The sequence below is a fragment of the Eptatretus burgeri genome, chromosome 15 (genome assembly GCF_056783735.1).
Source record: "Eptatretus burgeri isolate ZD-2024b chromosome 15, Ebu_testis_v1, whole genome shotgun sequence".
NCBI lineage: Eukaryota > Metazoa > Chordata > Myxini > Myxiniformes > Myxinidae > Eptatretus > Eptatretus burgeri.
The window spans coordinates 38,474,519-38,494,304 of record NC_140975.1 but is presented as its reverse complement, the minus strand read 5'-3'; the positions used below and the strand labels follow the sequence as shown (position 1 = coordinate 38,494,304).

The 19,786-nt window shown below is 42.9% G+C and overlaps 1 protein-coding gene across 7 annotated transcripts in view; it reads left to right on the top strand.

The window, feature by feature from the left end:
* The first annotated feature begins 6,397 nt into the window (after positions 1 to 6,397).
* The window catches only part of LOC147011956 (uncharacterized), a 95,038-nt gene continuing 81,649 nt past the window's right edge, over positions 6,398 to 19,786 (top strand). The window contains exon 1 of one of the 7 annotated variants that reach the window (XM_085857779.1): positions 6,398 to 6,638. The gene's annotated coding sequence lies outside the window, so the exon portion shown is untranslated. Of the gene's footprint in view, positions 6,639 to 6,768; positions 6,851 to 7,863; positions 7,935 to 8,434; positions 8,475 to 8,523; positions 8,583 to 18,304; positions 18,417 to 19,786 lie in introns of those variants that run through there. The other 6 variants (XM_085857785.1, XM_085857782.1, XM_085857781.1 and 3 more) reach the window with 6 other exon arrangements.

Below are 19,786 nucleotides of genomic sequence, written 5' to 3'. Positions count from 1 at the left end.
GGATGACAAATGTCAACAGGTGGGAGCAGTAAGGTTTAGTTTTATCAGCATTTGGTTTATATTGGCTGGGAAGTGTGTACGTATATTATATGTGCATATTTGATTGCCGCATGACTGGGGTGGACCAACCAGCGGGAATTTGGAGAATATCAGGAAAAACCGATTTAGAGGTGACCATGTATCACCCACACTGCGAGTAATTGGATTCGCGACGATAACTTGGCGATTTATGATGAGGCAATGATTTTTCATCCGATCGCTGCGATCCTCAAGAAGGTGATAGGCAAACTCTCGGAATTTCCCAGACTAACCACAAGCGCAAACTGCCATTTATGGTTTCCAGATTAAACCCAATTCATCTGCAGGGAGTGAGTCGGTTGGGGTGATAATATAAAAGTATTCACAGAAAAAGTAAAAAGGGAAAGTTGAGCTCAAGTAATGTAAAATTGTCAGCTTGTTCAAGGACTTCATGGAATCTCGTGTGGATTCTGGTGGAGAAGTAAGTGCACAATGTCATGCAGACTGCTTGAGGATCACCATCTTGACTCTACTGAACCAACTGTTTGCTGCTTTGGGCAGTGTAATTTAACCGACCCATATGTCACTTCTTGCTTTCCATTGTTGGCGAGGTATGAACAGGGCCAAGTTTATAGCTCGCTGGCTGTTTTTGCTTCAATCAACATGTGCACATGTCCCAACCCCCTCTCCTCAAGACAGTTGTTTCTGGTAAATGCAGTTACCTTTCAAAGTCAATTGGACATGACACAAGCTGAGTAATTAACACATAACTGACCAAAGAGGGTTTCAAATTGAGGATCAAGGGGAAGGTGAATGAGCGGGGAGGAAAAAAAACAACTCGTTTTACATTTGATCCCAGCAATTTTTATTTAAACGAATACACAAAACCACCAATTTTTAAGAAATAACTTGCTATGCAATTGCACCCCTTAGTCCTTGTGCCATTTTCATTGCACACACATACCAATGGGACAGAAGCTGGGGTGTCCTACGTTCAGAAGTAATAAATACAAGCTTTATAAGTTGAGATGAAGTGGATTGTGCTTGTATTCTGCAAACAGCGAAATAAATAGTGTAAATCAAGACCGAGTGATCATTTTGCACACTTTTAATCGATGAATGAGTGGCTTACAAAATGGAACAAACCGATGCTGTGAAGCATGAATTGTTTCCAAGAGAAACAATTCTGTGTCTCCAAGCCAATTCCACAGACTGTTCCACGGGGGTGGGTCCAAGCAAGCCTTGCCCAGCTGCACATCAACAATTTCTCGGCTGTCTTTGGGTGGTATGAGGACTTCTTATTCACAGAATTGAGGGTCTTTGATTTGCTGGTGTTTATCTTGTTTGAAGTGTCAAATGTCAGGACAAGTTGGTTTTCTTTATATTGCAGAATGGGAAAATTATATGCTTGGCAATAAATAGTTTTTTTTTTTTTTTTTTTTAAAACGATCTTAAACGTCATTTCTCTTGGTGTTCACAAACTTTCAAACACTGAAAAACAAGAACTTGTGAATACTTCAAGAGACGTTTGTACAAAAGGTATAATTGGAGTCTTGAAAGGTGAAAGCATTGAAAGTCCTGCAAGGGGCACTCTATGGTTTTTGTGGATTAGTCAAGGATGTTAGGGATTTTTTGGTTCAGATTCTTCCAAAAGCACCAAATTTGGCCCATATTTTGCCCATACCATACTTTTTCGATTTTAGAAGGGTGCTCCCCAGGGCCGCCATATTGGAAAAATCCAATTATGGCTGTCATCCGGGTCTGGGGTCAATCGTAGTTAAAAAAATCAAAAGGGCTAGAATCATGAATAATGCCACTTTTTAGGGGTTTTTGGGGTCAGGGAATCTGATTCTGATCTCATTTTGATGATTTCAGGTCATGGTCACCCCATTTTGGGTTCAAAGATCAAAAGTAGTACTACTAAAAATTCAACAAAAATTATTCAGGAACAATTTTTATTAAAATACTTCGGGAATAACATCTGCTGACCAAACGCCACTATGTACGCTCAGGACATATCCGTGGAACTCGTCCAGTGAGAAGTTGCCCAGAGCTTTACTATCTATATAATCCACATCATGGGTGGTGAAGACCTTGAGACGGCTGTTGGTGGGTACCACCACCCCATCCTGAGCATGGCGAGCACACGCCGCATGCGCAACATCTCGCTTCACTTCCATGACGCGATTGTACGATACTTCTCACGTCCACGAAGAGCTGACGGGCCCCGGAGAACTACGTTGAAGAAACTCATCTCCTCGTTGACTGGAGCCGTGAGGCAGTTAAGGGGGAAGGAGCCGTCGAAAGGCTCCTGACTAGACAAAACTTGTGCATAATCACCACAGCCCGCATGAACGTAAGTGCGTCCTCTTGACCAATCTGAGACCTATATGTCTTGGCCAGCTCATCAACCACCTTCAGTTTGTGAGATATGTAAATATCCTTCCTGCCTTCATTCCCCTTGGAAAACTCAGCCCATTCAGGTAGGAGGTCGAGAAGGTGATCCTTGTATCGAGTTGAGTGTGGCTCTTTTTTTTTTGTCTCGGCATGGGTGACCTTGATCACTCAAGCTTTTGATACATCTCGCGTAGCTCTGAGAGCTTAAATATGGTGGTGTCCGAATGTTCGATCAGGGCTACAATTTGAGCGCCGATGATGTGATCGAAGGGCGGAGGTGCGGGACCCACCGATTCTCGTCGCTCGGCAGCGCAAGCGGAATCTCGCAAACGTACATAACACTGATGGTGATAATAGGCATCAGCTGCATGTGCATCAGATGCTACGGCAACCAGTCTGCCAAGTAAGTGAAAGTTTTTGTTCGTCTTCGCCCAACTCTTTGGATTGGCATCGACATTAACTACCTTGTGGAGGTTGGCCTGGTCCTCCCCCTCACAGATTACACAACACTTGACATTGGCTGGAGGCTGAAATTCCCCAGATGACCTGATTTTTTTGGGACTATTCTGAGAGCTGGCTTCTTTGTCTAGATTCTCTCGCCCATTTGACACGAGAACTACGACAATAACTCCTGCAAGTTTTGTGATACCTTGCCTTAAGCAATTTAAGAGTTGCTGCAATATCTGAGCCATCATTCAACTGACGAATCGTGACATTGATACCAGAAAGAAGATTATTGGCAGTGATAGCATTGAAGTCTTTGAGATCTCAAGTGATACAAGTCCCCCCTCCTTAGGAGTTTGCAAGGTTTCTCCAGTTTTGTCCGATTGACAAAGACAACAGAGTCCCCAATTCATAATTTTGGTAGAGGACATAGTTTGACACTCATTATGTAGGCTCTTCGTCACGATGAACTTTAGTCTCGTCATCACGGCGACACGATAGCAGGCTGAGTCGCAGGTTCCGGATCCACTCCTGAACACGCAAAAACAGGGACAGAATAGTCTTGTGAGATAGGGGAGACGCCACAGCTCCGAATGGCATCATGCACCACCGCCGGTGCTGGCCACGTCGACACTCACAGAATTGGTATTATCGAAAAAATGAAATGAACAGTTTATGACATTACGAGTCAAAATTAAAAACATTCAAATCTTATTTTCTAAATGGTTAACGGGTTCTTTTGATTGATAACCCAGGTAGGCCATAGAGGACGTAGGCAGGCCATTTTTGAAATGACGCCCCAAAAATGCCGGGTTTGAACCCAAAATGACCTTTAGGGTGACCTTAACCTCAAATCGTTGAAATAAAATCAGAATCAGATTCCCCGACCCTGAAAACCCCTAAAAAGTGGTATTATTCATGATTCTAGCCCTTTTGGTTTTTTCACTACGATTGACCTCGAACCCGGATGGCGGCCATAATTGGATTTTGCCAATATGGCGGCTCGGGGGTAAAAGTCTAAAATCGAAAAAGTATGGTATGGGCCAAATTTGGTGCTTTTGGAAGAATCTGAACCAAACAGTCCCTATAATGCCCTAACATCCCTGATTAGATCTGGCACCTGTGAGAATGGCTGTATGCCTGGTGGTGGCTGAATGGTTGGTGTGGCGTGGTTGGGATCCTTGGGTGCTGAGTTAAAATCTTGCTCGGCTGTTAAATTAATACCAGGTGGGGCAAAATGCTTGTTGGGATGATTGGGCCATTCGAGTATCCGGCGTCGGAGTGGTGACCTGTCCAGGATTGTGTCCAATAGCCTGGGAGACTGCTTTGGCAGCACCGACTCTTCAAAGTATGGTCCCAATAGAGTAGGGGTCTCCAACCTTTTTGGGCGGAGGGCCACAAAACCAAAGTGGTGAGGGGCGGAGGGCCGCACCCAAAAAAAGGACGCTAAATTCCCCCCAAAAATATATATAATTAATATGCGGAAATTTAAACAAAAATTAGTGCTGAATATATTTTTCTTGCCAACGAATATGATAAATGAATAATTGTGTTAAAAACACGTGTCTAATGTGAATCAAAATCATAATAAAAATTATAGAACGCTTTGACCATTGACCCTGACAAATTGGCAGTATCGCGGGCCGCATTGTAATGTAAACTTAATATGGCACCGCGGGCTGCATAAATCCGTCTAAGGGGCCGCATGTGGCCCGCGGGCCGCAGGTTGGAGACCTCTGCAATAGATGGAAGGAGAATTGGGTAGTCAATCTAGTCTACCCTTATCAGTATTTCCGTCGATATGTTGGGTAGTCAATCTAGTCGACCCTTATTATCAGTATTTCCGTCGATATGTTTGTCTCTGTCTGTCTGTCTGTATGTCTGTTCGGTCCAGTGCTCCGTTAATACAATGGCGATTTCGATGAAACTTGGTAGGTTCATACCATGACCGAGTTGTGTGCAAATGAGAACCGTTGCTATGGACCTATCCGTTGCCCAGCAACGGACCTTTGAAATTTTCAAAAAAAATCTCAAAAATTAAATTTTTTCGAAAATCAAAAATTGGGCCATGAGCGACTGGGCAGTACATTCAGCCATATTGTCAAAAATTTCCAGCTGGATCCTATGAAAACTGTCGGAGAAGATACACTTTGAATGAACCCTGGTCGAAAACAATTAAAAAAAACGAAGTTCGTTATATCTCAGAGACGATGAGTCAGATATACATGAAACTGGTATGGTAGGTTCATGGTATGTCCAAGTTATGTGTGAGAAAGAACCGTTGCTATGGACGCTTTTGTTGGCAAGTAACGGCTGAAAAACGACTAAATTCGACTTGATCGACTACCCATGTCCGCCTACCGGCTTGTCTATCTATCTATTGAGTGCAACCTGTGGCTGCGAGTTGCATCATTGGTTGGGATGAGGCTATGCCGCTGATGCAGTGTCCCCTTTTCCAGTCCACTGGTCCTCATTTTGCCGACCTCGGAAGGATGACAGGCTGAGTCAGCCTCCTGGTGTATTTTAATTCAGCGGCCAACGGGGCTTGAACTCAGGACCCGAGGATCCCAAGCCACCACCCTAACCACTAAGCCAACACCAGGCTTAGGAGAATAGCTGAACCATGAAGAATGTGTTATCTTATATATTGCTATCTCGTATGCATTATACAGTATACCGTCCGTGTGTCGGTGATAGTTTTTAGTTTCCGAGATAACATAAGAAGGGCTGAAGAGGTCCAAGTTAAATTTGGTACAAGTATGTATGATGATGTAAAGATGAACCGATTAGATTTTGGGGTCAAAAGGTCGGAGGTCATGTTGGGTAAAAATTATGTTGCCCTGCTGCCGTGTGACCCACTGATGGGATTTTGACCAAACTTGGTATTGGTATACTACTGTACAGTGTGATGCAAAGATGAACTGATTCAATGGTGGTGGCAAGAGGTCAAAGGTCTGAATCTGCGATAACTTCAGAACGGGATGAAGGGATCCAAGTCAAACGTGGTGCAAGTTTGTATCACGATGTACTCTCAACATAAACAATTAGATTATGGGGGTCAAAGGTCATGTCAGGTAAAAATGTGATATTTGAGAACAGCTGAACGGATTTAAATCAAACGTGGTGCAATTCCAGTACGTATAAATGATGTCATAATGTGGGCAGAGGCATACATACGTATCTGATGACGTCAGATTGCTATTTCTGATGACGTCAGAGTGCAGATGACGTTCTAATTTTTCTTTTTTTCATGATCTAATGCATGAAGAAACCAAATTAAAAGAAAAACGAATAAATAAATAAATAACGTACTCAGAAGCGAACTCGATTCTATAAGATTCCTAGAAAACAGAATTTGGAATGGAATCGATTCCAAAATTCCTCGAATCGCACATCCCTTCGTTCTCAACTTTCTGGGGTGTGTTCCATTACCAATCAGCCTGGCAAGCCAGCCGTTCCTCATCAACAGCTTCGTTTAGAGTGCTTAAGCCGCTTAGCGAGCGCTCTACAAGCTGCTTGGTCATGGAACACCCCTGACGTCCATTTTCACACGGTGCTCCCATCTCGACCTCGGTGTAACGATATCCGATTAAAAAAAGATCACGTGTCTCATTATGATATCCTATTATAACTACTGTATGTCGGACAAAATGTATATTTTTAGTTGGCTGACTAAATAGCCTTTTCCTGAAGCTGAGCCAATCAGCGTCATTCTATTCGCGCGTTCCTCAATTCTTGGTCGTGCTGAACTGTGGCACAAGCTGAAGAAACACGCTTCGGTATGTATGTTAAGTTTATAATACATTATATATATATATATATATATATATATATATATATATATATATATATATATATATATATATATATATATATATATATATATATATACCACACCCGTTATAAGTTATTACCGCCCTTTCTTTGTCTTGAGGTAATGGTTGCATGTTCGAATTGCGTAACCGAAGTTTCATGTCAAATTTCTTGTGAGGTAATCTTAATATCGCTAATTTACCGTATTATTAATTTATTAGTATTACGTAGAGAGCTCGATTAGGATTCCAGGCTGACAGAAGAGAAGCCCAATTGTTCTTGTGAGGTAATGTTAATATCGCTAATTTACCGTATTATTAATTTATTAGTATTACGTATAGAGCCAGATTATGATTCCAGGCTGACAGACGAGAAGCCCAATTGTTCTTGTGAGGTAATCTTAATATCGCTAATTTACCGTATTTTTAATTTATTAGTATTACGTAGAGAGCTCGATTAGGATTCCAGGCTGACAGACGACAAGCCCGATTGTTCTTGTGAGGTAATGTTAATATCGCTAATTTACCGTATTATTAATTTATTAGTATTACGTGGAGAGCTCGATTAGGATTCCCGGCTGACAGACGACAAGCCCGATTGTTCTTGTGAGGTAATCTTAATATCGCTAATTTACTGTATGATCAATTTATTAGTATTACATATAGAGAGCCAGATTAGGATTCCAGGCTGACAGACGAGAAGCCTGATTGTTCTTGTGAGGTAATTTTAATATCGCTAATTTACCGTATTTTTAATTTATTAGTATTACGTAGAGAGCTCGATTAGGATTCCTGGCTGACAGACGACAAGCCCGATTGTTCTCGTGAGGTAATCTTAATATCGCTAATTTACCGTATTATTAATTTATTAGTATTACGTAGAGAGCTCGATTAGGATTCCCGGCTGACAGACGACAAGCCCGATTGTTCTTGTGAGGTAATCTTAATATCGCTAATTTACTGTATGATCAATTTATTAGTATTACATATAGAGAGCCAGATTATGATTCCAGGCTGACAGACGAGAAGCCTGATTGTTCTTGTGAGGTAATTTTAATATCGCTAATTTACCGTATTTTTAATTTATTAGTATTACGTAGAGAGCTCGATTAGGATTCCTGGCTGACAGACGACAAGCCCGATTGTTCTCGTGAGGTAATCTTAATATCGCTAATTTACCGTATTATTAATTTATTAGTATTACGTAGAGAGCTCGATTAGGATTCCAGGCTGACAGAAGAGAAGCCCAATTGTTCTTGTGAGGTAATGTTAATATCGCTAATTTACCGTATTATTAATTTATTAGTATTACGTATAGAGCCAGATTATGATTCCAGGCTGACAGACGAGAAGCCCAATTGTTCTTGTGAGGTAATCTTAATATCGCTAATTTACCGTATTTTTAATTTATTAGTATTACGTAGAGAGCTCGATTAGGATTCCAGGCTGACAGACGACAAGCCCGATTGTTCTTGTGAGGTAATGTTAATATCGCTAATTTACCGTATTTTTAATTTATTAGTATTACGTAGAGAGCTCGATTAGGATTCCTGGCTGACAGACGACAAGCCCGATTGTTCTCGTGAGGTAATCTTAATATCGCTAATTTACCGTATTATTAATTTATTAGTATTACGTAGAGAGCTCGATTAGGATTCCAGGCTGACAGACGAGAAGCCCAATTGTTCTTGTGAGGTAATTTTAACATCGCCAATTTACCGTATTTTTAATTTATTAGTATTACGTGGAGAGCTCGATTAGGATTCCAGGCTGACAGACGAGAAGCCCAATTGTTCTTGTGAGGTAATTTTAATATCGCCAATTTACCGTATTTTTAATTTATTAGTATTACGTAGAGAGCTCGATTAGGATTCCAGGCTGACAGACGACAAGCCCGATTGTTCTTGTGAGGTAATGTTAATATCGCTAATTTACCGATATTTACCGATATTACCGTGAGCTAATTTACGGGCTCCCCCCCCCCCCATATCTTTGGGTCGGTAAATTGTGTAATTTTATCTTTAAATTTGTACATGATATGACACACACTCTTTTTCAAAATTAAAACACAACACTGAAATCGTGTTTTCCCGATGAATTTGAGTTTTTGCTTTTCCTCTGCCAAAAATGGTTGACAGAGGTTATGTTTTTACTCCTGTCTGTCTGTGAGCAGAATATCTCAAAAAGTTATGGACATATTTGGATGAAATTTGGTGGACAGGTTGGGTTTGTGACAAGGACGAATTGATTAGCTTTTGGTGAAGATCCGGATCGGATCCTCAAATGTTTTTTTTTAAGTGATTGCTTCTTCAGCATTGAGAGATAGGGCCAAAATTATATATAGCATGATGTATTAAAAAGTTGTCGATGGGTTCGGACCCAACTTGGTGGACAGGTTGAGTGCGTGACAAGGAAAAATTGTTTTGATTTTGCTGAAGATCTGGATCTGGATACGAGATTTCTTTTTAATTTTTAAAGTAATCAAGTGATTCTTCATAATTGAGACATGGGGCCAAAAACGGTATATAGCACGATATTTCCAAACGCTATGGATGAGTTATGAGAAAAAACTTGGTGGACAAGTTGGGTGGGTGACAAAAACAAGCCGATTGAATTTTTAGTTCAGGTGTGGATCCAGATCCGGCCTATCATTGGGATACAAAACGTAGACTGTTTAGCCTGGCGGAGGATGCACTCCACTGAGTGCCGTTCGTTTTTATACGCCCGATATATATATATATATATATATATATATATATATATATATATATATATATATATATATATATATATATATATAAAAAAGACCTCACTCCAACATGATAAAAAACACCTCACTGCCACATTATTAACAAGAAGGTATATACAGAATTGTGCTACTACATAGAAAACAGCATCCTGATTGCCATGGCAATCACTTTAGATGACGAACGTATGTCGCGACACACCGTCTCCACAGTCTGTACCTATGTACCAAATATGAAACGTGAAAGTTGAAAACTTTGGGAGTTAGAGTGCGGACAGGAACGGACGGACGAACAGACGGACGGATGGACAGACGGCCAGACAGACGGACAGACGGACAGACAGACGGACGGACGGACGGATGACCGGTACGCCGGGAATCACATAATATGCCCCGATATATATATATATATATATATATATATATATATATGTATATATATATATATATATATATATATGTATATATATATGTATATGTATATGTATATATATATATATATATATATATATATATATATATATATATATATATATATATATATATACATAGTCCGTCCGTCTGTCTGGCCGTCTGTCCATCCGTCAGTCTGTCCGTCCGTCCGTTCCTGTCTGCACTCTAACTCCCAAAGTTTTCAACTTTCACGTTTCATATTTGGTACATAGGTACAGACTGTGGAGACGGTGTGTCGCGACATACGTTCGTCATCTAAAGTGATTGCCATAGCAATCAGGATGCTGTTTTCTATGTAGTAGCACAATTCTGTATATACCTTCTTGTTAATAATGTGGCAGTGAGGTGTTTTTTATCATGTTGGAGTGAGGTATTTTTAATACTACAGCAGTGAGGTGTTTTTAATACCATGGCAGTGAGATGTTTTTAATCATGTGGCAGTGAGGTGTTTTTAATCATGTATCATTGAGATGTTTATAATAATGTGGCAGTGAGGTGTTTTTAACACCATGGTGGTGAGGTGTTTTTAATAATGTGGCGGTGACGTCTTTTTTAATCATGTGGCAGTGAGGTGTTTTTAATAATGTTGCTGGGAGGTGTTTTTAATAATGTGGGGGTGAGGTGTTTCTTAATAATGTTGCTGGGAGGTGTTTTTAATAATGTGGCAGTGAGGTGTTTTTATACGCCCGATATATATATATATATATATATATATATATATATATATATATATATATATATATATATATATATATATATATATATATATATATATATATATATATATATATATATATCGGGGCGTATTATATGATACCGGTCATCCGTCCATCTGTCCGTCCATCCGCTCCTGTCCGCACTCTAACTCCCAAAGTTTTCAACTTTCACGTTTCATATTTGGTACATAGGTACAGACTGTGGAGACGGTGTGTCGCGACATACGTTCGTCATCTAAAGTGATTGCCATAGCAATCAGGATGCTGTTTTCTATGTAGTAGCACAATTCTGTATATACCTTCTTGTTAATAATGTGGCAGTGAGGTGTTTTTTATCATGTTGGAGTGAGGTATTTTTAATACTACAGCAGTGAGGTGTTTTTAATACCATGGCAGTGAGATGTTTTTAATCATGTGGCAGTGAGGTGTTTTTAATCATGTATCATTGAGATGTTTATAATAATGTGGCAGTGAGGTGTTTTTAACACCATGGTGGTGAGGTGTTTTTAATAATGTGGCGGTGACGTCTTTTTTAATCATGTGGCAGTGAGGTGTTTTTAATAATGTTGCTGGGAGGTGTTTTTAATAATGTGGGGGTGAGGTGTTTCTTAATAATGTTGCTGGGAGGTGTTTTTAATAATGTGGCAGTGAGGTGTTTTTATACGCCCGATATATATATATATATATATATATATATATATATATATATATATATATATATATATATATATATATATATATATATATATATATATATATATATATATATATATATATATATATATCGGGGCGTATTATATGATACCGGTCATCCGTCCATCTGTCCGTCCATCCGCTCCTGTCCGCACTCTAACTCCCAAAGTTTTCAACTTTCACGTTTCATATTTGGTACATCGGTACAGACTGTGGAGACGGTGTGTCGCGACATACGTTTGTCATCTAAAATGGTTGCCATGGCAACCAGGATGCTGTTTTCCATGTAGTAGCACAATTCTGTATATACTTTCTTGTTCGGGCTTATATTGTGCTGACTTGAGCTCTTGTTTTAATTTATTATATGTTTTTTTATATTATTATTATATGTTTTGGACTTTACATTGTGTGACATTTACAGGTAGTGGACAAAAACATGGAAACACCAATGTAAAGTCACTTAATAGGGCGCTGGGCCACCATGTGCAGTCAGTCCGGCCTGTATGCACCGTAGTGTAGAGTCCACCAGCATCTGGAATTCTGCAGGAGGGGTGCGGCACTATTCTTCCACGAGAAAGTCAACTCAAATCTGTTTGAAGGTGGAAACCGCTGTCTCAGGTGGCGTTTCAGAATATCCCATAAATGCTTGATTGGGTTCAGGACTAGTGACTGAGAAGGCCATGACATATGGGTAACATCAGTGTCATGCTCATCAATGCATTGGGTGACCACTTGTGCTCTGTGGGTGTTGACATTGTCATCCTGGAAGGCACCCCTCTTGGCAGGAAAGAAATGCTGCAACATGGGGTGAAAATGGTCACTCGGTACCATTGAATAATGATTGGCATTAACCTTGCCTTCTTAGGGAATGATTGCACCCAAACCAGGTTCGGAGAATGCACCCAACAACATTACAGAACCACGAACCCTTCACTATTGGAACCAAGGACTCGGGGTTGGAGAGTTATTTAGGTTGGCACCACACATGCACTTGTCCGTTTGTCAAGAACACGGTGAAGGATGATTCATCTGACCACATCACTTTTCTTCACTGGTTGATAGTCCATTGCCTGTGCTCTTTGCACCACTAGACTCACAAATGTGCATTGTCAGGTGTGATGAGTGCTTTGTGTACTGCAACCCGATTAAGGTGTCCCGCTGTGTGGAGTTCTCGTCAGACCATTTTTGATGAAACTGGCTGCTTGCGTCCCAGGTTGAAATCTACAGTCAATTGATCTGCAGTTGGTCGCCTGTTTTGCCTTGCGCTTCAAATTGATGCACGGATATCATGATCCAGGCATATGTGCTTCTGCACACTGTTGCCCTTTGCTGCTGATATATTGTTACGAATCTGGAAGCCATGATCACTCAACATACAGGTCCTATAGAACAGTTATATCGGTAAGTATGTGTTTTTTAGTTAGGGTCCCCATCCCTCGTTTAATGGGTGAATAAATGTACATGCGCTGTGAGTTATTTTAATAGTTAGGATTTTTACATCACTCACATCAACTACAGCTACGACATCTACAACTACAACAACAACGCCATCTTCGCTCTCACAGCGACAACCCTCTGCTCCCGGCATTCTCCGCGCGCTCGCTGGTATGCGGGTGTGTTCGGAATTCGTTCGGGGATGGAATTCTATTCCCAAATATGGTCATGAACCGATTCGCTTGGCTGCGTGCCAAGTAAGGGAATTCGTCGTGTCCCACCCACTGAGGACGGGCCACGCCTCAGCGAACCGCGCCCGAGAGCGATAAAAGGAACAGAGAGGAAATAATCAGGTGGATCTGCTCGAGCGAGAGAGGAAGAATTTGCGCCCGTTGAAACCGCATCTCTCGAGTGGATCTGCTCGAGCGAGAGAGGAAGAATTTGCGCCCGTTGAAACCGCATCTCTCGAGTGGATCTGCTCGAGCGAGAGAGGAAGAATTTGCGCCCGTTGAAACCGCATCTCTCGATTGGATCTGCTCGAGCGCGAAGAGGAAGAATTGGCGCCCGTTCAAAACGCATCTCTCGAGGCTGGGCGAAAGGCATCTTGTCGCTGGCGTGCTCGGGTTCCCGGGTCATCTCGTCTCGTGGCTGGCGTGGTCTGCGTCTGGCTGCCCTGGTCCGTTCTTGGCCGACTGGTGCTCCGGGACGGTGTGGACGTCGAGCTCGCGGCCAGGTAGCCTGCTACTTTCTCATCCCTCAGCTCGACTTCCCTCCGAGCTGAAAGGATAATAAAGACCATTTTGGGTCCGTTTCTTTTGGGTGTGCTTCTGAGTGTGGGCTCGTCTGTAAGTAGGAATTGTTTAAGTGCTTGTGTGTAAATTTGCATTCTCCATTCGTTGTGATATCTCTGCCCTTACGTGCTTCCCTAGTTTCCCTGATTACTGTGAATAAATTCCCCATTTGTTAAATGTAATAGCTTATTTCTGTGTTTCTTCCATTGGCTCAGCATGGCGGTTGGTTGGTTTACAAAGTTGGTGGATTACAAAGGCTGTTGCTGCTGTAAATGTACATTTGGACCTACGGAACTTCGGCAACCATCCGCTCGGGTTGCGCACGGGTCGGAAATGCTAACGGCTCGACTCGTACAAGGGCCGTCGAGGGTGTGAATACTCGGTAACTCGTCACGTGGATCTCTAGGTATTTTGAAGATTGGCAAATAACCCTGTACCACGTGGTGGAATTATTGACGATTCACGGTCCGGTAAGGGACCCGTACCCTCGGAGGTTTCCGAAAGGTACGATCTAGATTCCTGGTGTTCGGTAGAGTCGACCCTACCGCCCCACCGAGCAGTCGTGCTCGCAGCCGATACAATATTGTTGTATTGGCAACCGCAACAATATTGTTGCGCAACAATATTGTCGGCCCGCAACAATATTGTTGCGAATCTGGAAGCCCTGAGCACTCAAGATACAAGTCCTATAGAACAGTTATATCGGTAAGTATGTGTCTTTAGTTAGGGTCCCCGTCCCTCGTTTAATGGGTGAATAAATGTACTTGCGCTGTGAGTTACTTTGATAGTCAGGGTTTTCTTTCATTTTTACACCCCTCATAACTATGACAACGCCAGCATCACCTTCACCTCACTCTGGCCGACGCCATTGCCTACGTACATGTCAGCAAGTACGTGGGCGGAGCGCATGCAGAATAAAGTTCCTCTGGCTGTTTGGTGGGCGGAGCCTACGCAGAATAGTGTTCCTCTGCCTGTTTGGTGGGCGGAGTTCAAGGAGGAGCCTCGCGGTGGCCCTCGACCAATCAGCGTGCTACAGGTGGGGTGACCGCCGCTCAGCCAATCAGATCCCGCGACAGGGAGAAAGGGGTCCGCGTGACGTCACCACGCCCCCGGGCCAATCGACGAACTTGCCGCTCGTTTTGGCCAGTGACAGGCGACGAGCGATTCTGTGTGCCAAAACCGTCCAGTGAGGGAGGGCGAAGGCACCCCCCTCCCCCCGGAGACAGGGTGAATAAGGGTGCGGCGCGATTCGGACCTCCGAGAGAGCACTGGAGAGCTTGGGAGATCCTGTCGGGACAAGAACCGCAAGAGTTGCGCGCCGTCTATCTGTCGGTGAACTTGCGAGAGATTGAGATAGTTGATGACCATCGAGCAGGCAGGGTCGTGGTCGATCTGTCGGGCCGGTTGAAAGGGCGTGGAGTTGTCGGCCCTCGCTTTGATGTTCAACTTGGAGAGGTGGCCGAGAAACCTCCTGCGTTCTTGATCGTTCGGGATACAGAGGAGAGGTTTTGTTGTCGGCACGAGCGCTGAGCGGAGCTCGGGAGGCCGCTCGCGGGTCGCTGGTGTCTGGATTCGGCTTGCCTCTCGCTGGTGCCCGGTTCCAATCAGATCGAAGACCACACGAGGTGGACAGGTCCGAGGTAGGCTCTGGTCTTGAACTCGCCTTCCCCTCCGAGCTGGAGGCTTCAATAAAGGCTGTGGCCACCGTTTCGTGTGTGTGTGTGTGTGTGTGTGTGTGTGTGTGTGTGTGTGTGTGTGTGTGTGTGTGTGTGTGTGTGTGTGTGTGTGTGTGTGTGTGTGTGTGTGTGGTGCCAATCTCGTAAGTAATAAATTGTTAAGTGTCTTGCTGTACATATGTGCATCTCTATATTCAGATAATTCTGCTTCTTACGTGCCCCCCTGCCCCATTATAAATAAACCCAGGTGTTAAATGTATCAGTTCATTTTTTGTGTTTCTCTTATTGGTTTAACACGGTGCGTGTTGGAGAATTAGCCAGGCGTTGTGGCCGCCGTAAGGGGACATTCGGACCGACGGATCTCGGTGATCATCCGCTCGGGTCGCACACGGTTCGAGCACGCTAGCAGCTCATTCCGTACGAGCGCCGTCGAGGGTGTGAATACTCAGTAAGTTCGCCACGTGGAGCTCTAGGTATTTTGAAGATTGGCAAATAACCCTGTACCAGTGGTGTAATTATTGACGATTCACGGTCCCGTAAGGGACCCCGTACTTGTCGGTGTTTTCCGAAAGGTACGATCTAAATTCTGGGTGTTCGGTGGAGCCGACTCTACTGCTCCATCTAGCGGTCGTGCTCGTCGCCGATACCCGGCCCGCAACAATATGAAGCTTCAGCACCTTACCCACCAAGGTCGCTTGCTTGGCTGTGCTTGATCTTTTAATTGTTCCTCCTGCCACAATCCAAATCCCAGCCAATTCACTGCCGTTTTCTTTCTGGATAGTCTATGGCGTCTTAGCAACTCTTTCCGCAGATTCTGCACTGCTGGCAGGTCAAGCGACCCACCCTCTGGCCATGGTGAGCTATCTTTAACTGTTCATTCTGCCCAGCAATCATTTTGTTCCACTGCTGCCATCCCATGTAATTTAAACATATGGTGAGTAGGGGTATCCCGAGGAGGTTCTTTCTTCTCCTCTCGTTTTCCTGATCTGTTTCCCATCACTATTGCTGAACCCTTCCTGGAGTTTTTCTTGGGTCCGACTAGGCAACCTTAGCCATATTTCCTCAGCCCTCAAACCCCCTTTTCCGGACCTTAAGATAGCTAGCCCTTGATAGACAATAAACAATTCTCTCCACACTTATCTTTACCAGTTCTTGGGCGAGTACATGGGGCAGAAGCAGGGATGGACAAAACCTGGGGTGAGAAAGAGAATATCTAATTTAAACTCCCCAGCACAAAGACTTACCTTTTTAGGTCATCTCTTCGAGCATGACCTAATAATATGGGTGTCGATGTCCTTCGATCCGTCTGTCCGTCCGTTCACAATGAAGTTGAAGCGGAGATCTGGTCATTAGTGATCCTGATAGAGGTCGATGAGACGTACACGATGGTATGACTTTCAAGGGCACCGAAGGTCAAGGTCAAGGTCACGAGGCCTTTGAAGTTGTGAAAATGACGATTTTCAAATTCTATCTCCTCCGCCATTTCTCAAGCGATCTTGAATTTGAATGTAGCATATGAATCTATGGGACAATATCTAAATTTGGTCGTGCCGGATTTTCGATATTCGCTTTCGTTTTCGTGTCACGTGACTTCAAAGTTGGCAAAAAATGCGAAAATGACATTTTCAAAATCTATCTCCTACATTTCTCAAGCGATCTTGAATTTGATTGTGGCATATGAATGTATGGGACAATATCTAAATTTGGTCGGGACGGATTTTCGAATTTCGCTTTCATTTTCGTGTCACGTGACTTCAAAGTTTGCAAAAACCTCCCTACCTTCAGGAGACTATATATTCTCTACTGGGCATGGTAAAAGTTAATGAATGGTGTCATTGCATAGCAGCTGACCTTGTCTTTCATGTACATTCAAAAGAATACCGATATCTTCGAATACGTATACGTCACGTGACTTTGAATTTTGCGAAAACTGCTTCATGTAGTTGCAAAATGACGATTTTCAAAATCTATCTCCTCCTACATTTCTTAAGTTATCTTGAATTTGATTGTGGCATATGAATCTATGGGACAATATGTAGATTTGGTCTGGCCGGATTTTCGATATTCGCTTTCGTTTTCGCGTCACGTGACTTCAAAGTTGGCCAAAAATCCCTCCTGACCCGAGAACACTACACCCTAGTAACAGGAACTCGTGCTTGTTTCTCGTAGAGATGACCGTCACTCCCGCATGTGTGTATTTTTCAAATTGGTCACCATGGCTTTTCTCTTTGGTCACCAAGGGTCTATCCTCAACTCTCCTCCTCCATGTCTCTCCCCTGTCTCGCCAATTGTCGAGGCGTCGATCACCCTTTACTGAGGCATGAAGACGTAGATGTACTTGAGAGAAAACTGTTTATTATCTATCAAACATGTGCGTACATGGAAAGCAGACACCAGGTACACCAATTAGCAACCGAGGTAACCCAGAGAGTGCTCTGCCCTAGGGGTCAAGTCACTCCCTCATATATACGTGGTTTTATCTCCAACAAATTTCATTACATAATCGTCCTTCCTTTCATCCCAGGACCAGATGTTTACCAATTGGTTTATGTCCTTTCAACACCTGTGTATTAAACAAGATAAGGAGGACCTGCAGTTACTCCCAGATCCACTTACACAATGTTCCTGTGGATCATTCAAGGTTGACCATATTCCTTATCTCTATACACAATGTTCCTCTGGAATAGCAAGCAGGAATATATTTTAATTAAGTGCAAGTGAGTGAATTGAGTTGGGAAGAAACAAAAAGCTTTAAAAAGGTACGAATCCCAACATCTTCATGCGACTTGTGCATACGGCTAACCCAGCACATGCGTGGTTCTAATTGGTGCAATGTTTTGCTCTGAGTTGCATCATGTCAGTCAACCAATGAGAAAAAATCCTACATTTCGCGGGTCATAATGCTTGTAAATGGGACGGCATTTATCATTAGCTGCCGACAATTGCAATGACATTACGGATATGACGTTTCATGCATCATTGAGGGAAATGTTATCACAACATGAAAATCTATCAAAACCTCCGGTGAGACGTTTTATTTTGTGAAAGCAGTATTTTTCTCTATTATTGAACAATAAAATCGGTAGGCTGTTCAAGAATACAAAAAGTGGTAGACTACAGCCAAAAGTGGTGTCGGTGGAAACTGTGTGTTGAATTTTGAGCTAAAATGTCTGTACTGTGCTTGAGCGAGGGTGATTCCTGTAAACCTCTCCAGTTCATGCCGCATGAGTTTATAGGTGAGAGGAAACGTAACTGCCTGTGGGAAAGAGGGTTTACTGTCATCCAAATGTCCACCTCATATTTGGAGAGCATACATTTATTTGTTGACTGAAATTTTTTATGAAAATGAGGATAATAATTATTAATTGCAATTTACTCCATGTAAGCAATCCATGTGACAGAAGCTGGTGATTAACGCTGCAAAAGGTACAACTTGGAATGGTTCTTTGGTATAAAATAACATGCTCAGCTGGCATTTTTGCTGTCGGTTTACATATACAGTATTTGACTATTAAATCGGGCAATTCTCTGTACGTCTGAAAATCATAGAAAAAAAACAGGGCTGGGCCGATCTCCACCAAATTTTGCACGGGTTGGTGGTACCCATGGTCAAATAATGGACGGACACACACACACACACACACACACACACACACACACACACACACACACACACACACACACACACACACACACACACACACACACACACACACACACACACACCCCCCCCCCTACGTGAGGAGGGGGAAATGATTTGCGGCTTTCACCTGTACATGTGCCACAGTGCAAGTGGTTTATTGGCCCCTGCTGAAGATGGGGGATTATTAGCCACGGTCCAAAATGTATTTACTCCACCTCTTCCACAACACCACCCCCAAGGATGCTCCCAAAGGGAGCGGTTGTTTCGAGTTCCTGAAATATTCAATGGAACAACAGAAAACAAACAAGGTTTTATTCTTCTAATTGTGGTCTATTCCAATATCACTTGTTACATAAACCATTTGTTGTTATAAAACAACGTTTTTGGCTGGAAAACTCCTGGAAATTTGATCTTCCATGGCTGTGCGAACCATTAATATAAACCAGTCATTAATTTGTTTTGGTATACAATGTTGAGGCTCATATGGGAGCTAGCACACAGAATGTACATCAAGGGGAGCAGGAGATGAGGGGCCGGAGAGGGCAGGATAAAACTGTGGGGAACAGAGACATGAGATCTATGGAGGGGAGAGGGATGGGGTGGGGTACACAGGGTAAACAAGATGGACACTACAGGGACTTTCAGGAAGGAAAGCAGGGAATTTGAAGGAGGTGGGTTTGGGGTGGATTAGCAGGGGTAGAGAAGATCATGGTTTTGGATGGGGAAAGATAAGAGATAGTGGTGAACAGCTGTTTTGAAGACCTGGAGAGAAGAGTGGGATTGAAGAGAGTGGGAGTTTGTACCAAAGGTGCGGAAAAAGAGGAATGAAAGAATGAAGGTAAGCAGTGATTCTTGATTTTGGTAGTTTTACTTGAAGGGGGTTGCTGGTGGACCTTGAGCAGCCTGCGGAAAATTGGGGGGAGGGGGGAGGGGGCGAGGCTGGAGAGAAAACGTTAGAAGGCA